This window comes from Papio anubis, unplaced genomic scaffold (assembly GCF_008728515.1).
Source record: "Papio anubis isolate 15944 unplaced genomic scaffold, Panubis1.0 scaffold733, whole genome shotgun sequence".
Lineage (NCBI taxonomy): Eukaryota > Metazoa > Chordata > Mammalia > Primates > Cercopithecidae > Papio > Papio anubis.
Genome location: NW_022167555.1, coordinates 16414 through 25850, shown reverse-complemented (window position 1 = coordinate 25850; position 9437 = coordinate 16414). Strand labels below are relative to the sequence as shown.

The window sequence follows — 9437 nt, the reverse complement described above, 5'->3', positions numbered from 1 at the left end:
GGTGCCTGTAGTCCCAGCTACTCGGGAGACTGAGGCAGGAGAATGGAGTGAACCTGGGAGGTGGAGATTGCAGTGAGCCAAGATTGTGCCACTGTACTCCAGCCTGGGTGACAGAGTGAGACTTCGTCTCGAAAGAAAGAAAGAGAAAGGAAGGAAGGGAGGAAGGAAGGAAGGAAGGAAGGAGGGAGGGAGGGAAGGAAGGAAGGAAGGAAAGGAAGGAAGGGAAAGAAAGAGAAAGAAATTTCAGTTATGCAAGGCAAACTCTGGAGATGTACTGTACAGTAGTGTGACTATAATTAACAATATTTTATTAATTGTGACCTTGAATTTTGCTAAGAGGATAGATCTTAAGTGTTCTCACCCCACCTCAAAAAAAAAAAAGAGAATAGAAAAAAAAATAGTAACTATGTGAGGTGATGGCTATATTATTGGCTTAATTGTGGCAATCATTTCACAATGTATACATATATCAAAACATCAAGCTGCACACCTTAATTATATACAGTTTTATTTGTCAGTTTTACCTCACTAAAGCTGAAAAATAAACACAGAATTTCTAACTCCTGTTTGGACATAAATGAAGAGTAGAGAAATTCAGAAACGATTCCCAAATAAGTCTCGAGCTAACACAAAAAAGAGAGAAATTGTTCATTTCATACATTCTTAGGAAGCTAAAAAGTTCATCTTAAAATGTTTACTGTAGGAAGAACACATACTTTCATAGAACCAGCCCAGTCAAAAGTGTCTCAAAACCTTCCAGAATGCTCTGTGGGTAGTTGATTAGCTTTACCATATAAAATATAAACCTCACTCTCTTAATTCCAACCCTCAAATGTACCCTTCACGTGGTAGCTCGGAAAGTGGATGAGATGCTTTTCCTCATGCTCTGGGATTGGGTCAATACTTCTCTTTCCTAACAAGGCACTCTTATAAGCAACAGTACATTGTGAAAGCTGGGATGTGCTGCCTGGATCACAGGTGTCAGCTCTCTTAATGGGAAAGTCTTCCAGGGCAGACTGCCAATGATTGATCAGCACCAGGAATGAAGGCCTAGCACCCTTGTTCCAAAACAGGAAAAACCGAAAAAAGTCATTCCAGCTACAGAGCTCCGCGTGGAATTGACAGAGGGCAGGGATTGCGCTGGAGTCCAAACTCCTCTGTCTTGGCAACCTGCTTCTTTCTTAGTCACACAACATTAAATCCGAATGCATATATCTGGTCCCAGAGGTCTGGAACTGAGCTGCTTGACAAGTTCTTATCAAATCGAATCAAATCATTCACCACAGTGCCAAGAAATAAAAGCGTGTTTTACCTAATATACTATGATATCTAATCTTACTGAAAAGTGTGATTCAAACAGGCCAAAGTTTGCCTCACTTGTTGGATTTCTAAGTTTCACAAATAGATCACAGCAGTTAAATTACAAGGATCATGAAGAGATTAGGAGAAAATCCAGAATGGAAAGAATCTGTCTATGACACTTTGCCTTACCTTTTCCACATCGCCCAGATGATTAATGGGTAGAAAAAGTACTTAGAAAAGATGAATAAGGCCTAGTTTTTTATAGCACAAGATGGAGACTATAGTCAATAATAATTTAATTGTACATTTTAAAATAACTAAAAGAATGTAATTGGATTGTTTGCAAGACAGAAGACAAATGCTTGAGGGATGGATACTGCATTTACCATGATGTGATTATTACACATTGCATGCCTGTATTAAAGTATCTCATGTTCCCCACAAATATATACAACTACTCAGTACCGACAAAAATTAAAAATAAAAATTAAAAATATATATACATCAGAGATATTGGCCTGTAGTTTTCTATTTTTTATGTATGTTTCTATTTCTATTTTTGATGTCTTTCATCTGGTATCATGATGTGTCATAATACCAGCCTTGTAGAATGAATTTGAAGTATTCCCATTTCTTCTATTTTTTTTTTGGAATAGTTTGAGTAGGATTGGTATTAGTTTTTCTTTTAATGTTTGGTAAAATTAAGCAGTGAAGCTATTGAATGCCAGGCTTTATTTGCTGGGAGATTTTTTATTATGGCTTCAATCTCATTACTTATTATTGACTTATTTGGATTTTGGATTTCTTCATCTTGGTAAATTGTATTTGTCTAGGAATTTATCCATTTGTTCTAGGCTTTCCAAGTTATTGGCATATAGCTCCTCATAGCAGTCTCTAATGACCTTTTGAATTTCTGTGGTGTCCATTGTGATATCTCTTTTTTCATGTCTGATTTCATTTATTTGCATCTTCTCTCTGTTTTTCTTAGACTAATGGTTTGTCAATTTTATCTTTCAAGAAATCAACTTTGTTTTGTTAGTTTTTTGTATTTTTTTAATTTTCACGTCATTTATTTCTGCTCTGATCTTTCTTATTTTTTATGTCTACTAATTTTGGATTTGGTTTGCTTTTGCTTTTCTAGTTTTTTAAGATACATTATTATGTTGTTTACTTGACATTTTTCTACTCTTTTGATATAGGTATGGTTTTCAATGATCACCTTATTATTCATTTCTATTTATAATTTCAATTTTTTAGGCTACTTTGTGGCCTAACATATTGTCTATTCTTGAGAATGATACACACGCTAAAGAGAAGAATGTGCATTGTACAGCTATTGGATGAAAAGTTTTTAAGTATCTGTTTGGTCTATAGTGCATTTGTTGTCTAGTGCAGATTAAATCTGATTTTTGTTATTGTTAATTTTCTGTCTAGAAGATCTGTCCAATGCTGAAAGTGGGGTGTTGAAATCTCCAGCTATTATCTCTTTAGAGCTAAAGAGAGAGATAGACCCCAATACATTAACAGCTGCCAATGTTGGTGCATATAGATTTACAGTTGTGCTATTCTTTTGCTGAATTGACTCCATTATCATTATATAATTACCCTCTCTGTCTCTTCTTACAGTTTTTGTGTTGAAATTAGTTTTGTCTAAGTATAGTTACTTTTGCTTTTTGTTGGTTTCCATTGGCATAGAGTATCTTTTCTATCCATTTATTTAATTTGATGTGTATTTTTATAGGTGAAGTGTGTTTCTTGTGGGCAACTGATCATTGGGGTTTGGTTTTTAAAATCCATTCAACCACTCTGTTTTCTTTCCTCCCTCCCTCCCTTCCTCCCTCCCTCCCTCCTTCCCTCCCTTTCTTCCTTCCTCTCTCTCTCTCTCTCTCTCTCCCTTTCTTTTTTTCATACATTTTTTCTTCCTCCTGGGCCTGGCAGGCTAGGAGCAGAATACAGACGAAAGCACTGGAACATGTGGGACTGGAATAGCCTGATGTTTGACTGCTTGGGTGGTAACTGTGAATGGGTGGACCAGGGTGTGTAGGGAGTGGAGTCGTCCTCCCAGAACTGAGAGAGGGCCCTTGGGGCATTCGAGCAATGCAAGTGTTGAGGTTGGCACAGTTACAAGAGTGAGGTTATGGCGTGAGAGTGAGATGGGTATGGTGGGGTGGGGTGACTGTTGGAAGAGTGTGTTAGCATGTTTTAGAGTTGGGGCCAATCAGGGCATGGCATGTTGGGGCACATTTGACCCTGGATGTTGACTGAGAAGCTGGGTGCCAGGGGCTGGAAGAACAAAAGGCCCATTTGTCAGCAGGACCCATGAAGATGTGATTGCAAACGGGATCAGCACTGGGAGAGGCTGAGGCTCCAAGGTGACTCCTGTAGTAAGGCAGTGAAGGGGCAGGCCTGGGTTTCCCATTTAGAAACACATTGTCAGCTGCAGCCACTCTTGGATATTCACTTGGAGGGGTCTAGTGTCATCTTTGTAAAGAGTTTTTAAGGCATGGAACGAAGCATCTGACCTAATCAAGCAGCTGATAAAGTTGTCAAACTCTATGTTCCCTCCTTCATCCAAATAGTGTCAGAATATTATGTTGGAGTTGTTCATTCAGGTGGAACCCTGCTGCCTCAAAGGCCCATGCAAGTTCACTGGTGCAAATGGTTCCAGATCAGTCAACATCAAACTGCTTGTATATTGTCTGTCACCTTTTGATGTTGTTCCACAGGTACTTGAATTCCTCAAAGTCCAGCTTGCCTGTGATGTCACTATCCATCATGGCCACCATGCTTTGACATGTATCAATGCCAAAACCACGAGTCTTCAGTTCAGTCCTACTGATAACAGCCTTGTTGAGAACATTCATCAGTTCTGCACCGCTGACCTTGATGCCATCTCCAGCCAACTGGGCAAAGACTCTCCAGAACTGATGGACCTCCTCACTCTTGTTGGCCTCAGTGTTGGAGCAATGTGTGTGTGGAGGCAGGGGCTCTAGGTTGTGCTGTGTAGCCACCTCCATGATGGAGATAATGATTCCACCTAGGAAGCACATGGCCACTCTGCCACCTCTTCTGCCTCTGCTGAAGAACTGATTGCCAGACCTCTGGGTGTCAGGAGACATGTTCCTAGTTAACTCATTCTTGAAGGGTGGAGGTGGCAGTGGCAGGAATTGGAGAGATGAAGACCTGGATAGGGGCCTGGGGAATGTGCTTGGAGGCCTGATCAGTGGAAGATCACTCTATGGCTTTTGATTGGAGAGTTTCGTCCATTCACATTCAATGTAATCATTGATAAGTAAGGACTTAATCTTGCTATTTTGTGTGTTTTCCAGTAGTTTTGTGATCTTTTCTTTCCTGTCTTCCTTTTAGCAAAGGTGATTTTTCGGGTGGTATGTTTTAATTTCTTGCTTTTTATTCTTTGTGTATCTGTTGTATGTTTTTTGATTTGAGGTTACAACGAGGTTTGCAAATAATATTTTATAAGCTATTATTTCAAACTGATGACAACCCTGACTGCATAAACAAACAAATAACAAACAAGCAAAGAGAAAACGAATAAAAATTCTACACTTTAATTTCATCTCCATGCTTTTCAAATTTTTGTTGTTTCTATTTATTATTATACTGTGTAATGCTTGAAAAGTTGTTATAGTTATTATTTTAGATAGGTTTATCTTTTAGTCTTCCTACTTGCAATATGAGGAGTTTACACACCACAATTATCGTGACGTAATATTCTTTTTTTCCCCTGTGTACTTGCTACCACCAGTGAGTTTTTTACCTTCAGTTGATTTTTTTTTATTGCTCATTAATGTCCTTTTCTTTCAGATTGAAGGAATCCCTTTAGCATTTCTTGTAAGACAGGTCTGTTATTGATGAAATCCTTCAGCTTTTGTTTGTCTGATATTATAAAATTGACTCATTGAAAAAATTATACATGGGATAATTTTATAGTATTATTTGCAATGAATCATTTCTCTTTATTGTACATTATTCTAAATATAAATTGAAAGTAGTTCATAAATAGATCTTTGGCTTCCTATACTTTTAAAACATGGATTTCCCAGTTTGAATTTTCAATAATAATCTCAGAAAACACCGATATGGTTTCCCAATGTTAAAATAATTGATTTTGTTGAAATAAGTCCTATTTTTGTTTGTTTTTTAATTTAAATTGATTACTTTAGGAATAATACAAAGGGATCTGGGGATATGATTTTTCCTCAAAATATAAATTATTTCCAATCTTCCAGATAGAATCTGTTAAGAATCTGATCAAAAAACCCCACATTATACCAAATTATAAACTCTTGATGGCAGTAAAACCATAAGCCAAATCTAGAATTCTGGTATGGTTTGAAGATGTCTAATTCTATTTTCCTGATCTTCAAGTCCCTTTTTGTCAAGCCCTAATCTCATTTCCAGTCTCATCTTTCAACACACCTATTCAGTGCTTCAGTCAAATGGAATAATTCTACAGTACCTTTAGTAAGACCTACACTTTCTAACATATCTGACTTGGCTTATGCTGGTCTTTCCACTTGAATGGTCCCTTTATCTCTACAATTACACCTTGTATAACTTTTTTAAAGACCAGTTATTTTAAGCCTAGGGCCATTTTTTATGGTCATAGTCTCTTCTTGTTCTGAACTCACAGAGTACTTGTTCCCATTTATTGGAATTACCACATTTTCTTTTACATTGTAGTTTTTCATAACATTTCTGGCAAACATTATCACCCTGGTTGCATTTATAGTTTTACTTCTTTATTTCCCTCACCAAAAAGTCATCTTTATGAGGGCAGAGACTGGTATATTGAATCATACATAAATAAAATTCAGTGCCTGGCATTTAGTGGATGAACAATAAACACTTGTTGGGTTTAATTCATAGCATTTTTATCCTCAATACAGCCCATAACTGATAAAAATTTGCTAAAGAAATGCGTATCCACATCTGAAGTTTGAACCTAAGACTGTCTTCAAAAATACGTGTTTTTTGTCCCATTATCTAGCTGTATATAGCCTAGCTGAAATAGCAAGTGAACAAATGAATGAACGAAGAGTAGATGCCTAAATCTCTTGCTGCCATATACTTTCTAGATTGATTGCAAGAACGACTTGTGGATTTTTGCACTGATAGTGCTTTCGAATGGGCACTTTGTCACAACACCACGAGCACCATCAATCACCAGGCTCAGGAGAAGCTGTGGCATCCTTCTAGGACCTGAACCACCATGATTTATTGATTTTACAGGAGTGGCAACTAAGACTGCTCCTCTTTCCTATAACTCAAAATCAAGATTGGAGATAAGATGATACAAGGCCAAAGAGAAGTTCATAAAACTCGTTTCTAAGTGATATTTGGAAATTGTGAGATAGGGTACTTATCTTTCCTTAGATAAGGTCTATCTATTTGGTTGAACTAACAAAGCTAACCAGGGCACGATCCTCACTTAGAGTGGAGGAGAAAACTCCACTGAGTTTGGAATTTCTTTTTAGCTTAGTTTAAATTGTATGGGATTTTGTGCTGTAACTGAAGATAGTTCAATGCCCCACTACCAGAGATGACTATCTGAAGGATGTCTTAAAACTGATTCTAGGTGACAGAGCATGACCTTGGTGGTAGAAAATTCAATAGGAGGTGGGAATCAACCTAAAAATTTGATGTCAATTTTTAAGATTGATCAAAGCCTGTTTCAGTGGTGATTTCTGGTTGTTGAAAGGTGATTGATAATTTATTTTCATGGGTTATGATTCCTTGAGAAACTCCAGCAGCTTGAGTTTGAACACATTAAGGAAATTTGGGCCCGATGTTGGATCAAGTGATTTTAGGCCAATTAGTGCCATGAAATTTGTACCATATCCAGGTTATAATCAGTGTTATAACTTCTTAAGTCTCATATACATATATTCCTTATTAAATACTTTTTCTATTCTATATCAAGAAAAATAATTACAGTCATCCCTCAGCATACATAGAGAATTGGTTCTAGGACCACTGTGGATAATCCATGCAAAATCCTTGTATACCCAAGTCCAGCAGTGGCCCTGCAGAATTCGTGTATACCAAAAGATGGCCCTCCATATATGTGGGTTTCACATTCCTCAAACAGTATATTTTCATATTGTGTTTACTTGAAAAAAATCCATGGTAAGTGAACTCAAAGTTCAAACCCACATTGTTCAAGGGTCAACTGTAATCAGATTGGAAGTTGCTAAGCACAGAATAACAATGAAATAAAATAAACTACTTTCAAAAACATATACTTACAGCATATTTTGCTAGAGCCTAGTTACATCTTTCAGAGAGAGAATATACTTTCAAAAGTCAAGAAAAAAATAGACATATTCTTCCAGTAAGACAACACAAATCTTTATTTTGTATTTCTCATGTTATCACCTTCTTCATTCTTTAACACTATCTAATAAAAGGTTAATTCTGTAAGAAAGGTCTGGCCCTCAACTGGTTCCTGGGACATAAAGGGCAGGCCCTTAGAACAACCAGCCTTATAATAAATGTTTGGACATGTTGAGGGCTTGGGCCATACGGGGTACTTTATGCTAAAAATGTGATTTATGGTGGCGGTCTTAGGATATACCACACCAGTTTGACCTCTGAAGAGGCAGGAGTCTGAGCAAATAAGATCAGCCACATGGGCACCCCATTCCTACATGACTGCCCTCTAATAAAAACACTAAAGTTTGTGTGACCATCCCTGGTTGACATGTGTCACACATTATTTGTGGGAGAATTAGATAATGTCTGTGCAACTCTCAAGGGAGAACACAAATGCAAGCCTATGCTTGGTGTCAGACTCTAGTCCATGTCCCTTTTGTTTTTGTTGGTTTCAATTTGTAGCTGTTCAATGTAATGAGCTGTAACTGTGAGCATAACATTTTTCTGAGTTCCATGTCTTTATTTTTTAATATTTTTAAATTATACTTTAAGTTCTAGGGTACATGTGTACAACATGCAGGTTTGCTACATATGTATATGTGTGCCATGTTGGTGTGCTGCACCCATTAACTCATCATTTACATTAGGTATATCTCCTAATGCTATCCCTCCCCCTTCCCCGACCCCAGACAGGCCCCGGTGTGTGATGTTCCCCTTCCTGTGCCCAGGTGTAATCATTGTTCAATTCCTACCTCTGAGCGAGAACATGCAGTGTTTGTTTTTCTGTTCTTACGATAGTTTGCTGAGAATGACGGTTTCCAGCTTCATCTATGTCCCTACAAAGGACATGAACTCATCCTTTTATATGGCTGCATAGTATTCCATGATATATATGTGCCACATTTTCTTAATCCAGTCTATCAATGATGGACATTTGGGTTGGTTCCAAGTATTTGCTATTGTGAATAGTGCTGCAATAAACATACATGTGCATGTGTCTTTACAGCAGCATGATTTATAATCCTTTGGGTATATACCCAGTAATGGGATTTCTGGCAAATGGTATTTCTAGTTCTAGATTCTTGACGAATCACCACACTGCCTTCCACAATGGTTGAACCAGTTTACAGTCCCACCAATGGTGTAAAAGGGTTCCTATTTCTCCACATCCTCTCCAGCACCTGTTGTTTCCTGACTTTTTATTAATCGCCATTCTAACTAGTGTGAGATGGTATCTCACTGTGGTTTTGATCTGCATTTCTCTGATAGCTAGTGATGATGAGCATTTTTTAATGTGTCTGTTGGCTGCATAAATGTCTTTTTTTGAGAAGTGTCTGTTCATATCCTTCATCTACTTTTTGATGGGGTTGTTTGTTTTTTTCCTGTAAGTTTGTTTGAGTTCTTTGTAGATTCTGGATATTAGCCGTTTGTCAGATAAATAGATTGCAAAAATTTTCTTCCGTTCTGTAGGTTGCCTGTTCACTCTGATGGTAGTTTCTTTTGCTGCTCAGAAGTTCTTTAGTTTAATTAGATCCCATTTGTCAATTTTGGCTTTTGTTGCCATTGCTTTTGGTGTTTTAGACATGAAGCCCTTGCCCATGCCTATGTCCTGAATGGTATTGCCTAGGTTTTCTTCTAGGGTTTTTATGGTTTTAGGTCTGACATTTAAGTCTTTAATCCATCTTGAATTAATTTTTGTATAAGGTGTAAGGAAGGGATCCAGTTTCAGCTTTCTACGT

The 9437-nt window shown here is 37.5% G+C and overlaps 1 pseudogene; it reads right to left on the bottom strand.

Moving 5' to 3' along the window:
- Positions 1-3166: 3166 nt before the first annotated feature.
- LOC116273473 lies at positions 3167-4682 on the bottom strand (annotated as a pseudogene).
- Positions 4683-9437: the final 4755 nt, after the last annotated feature.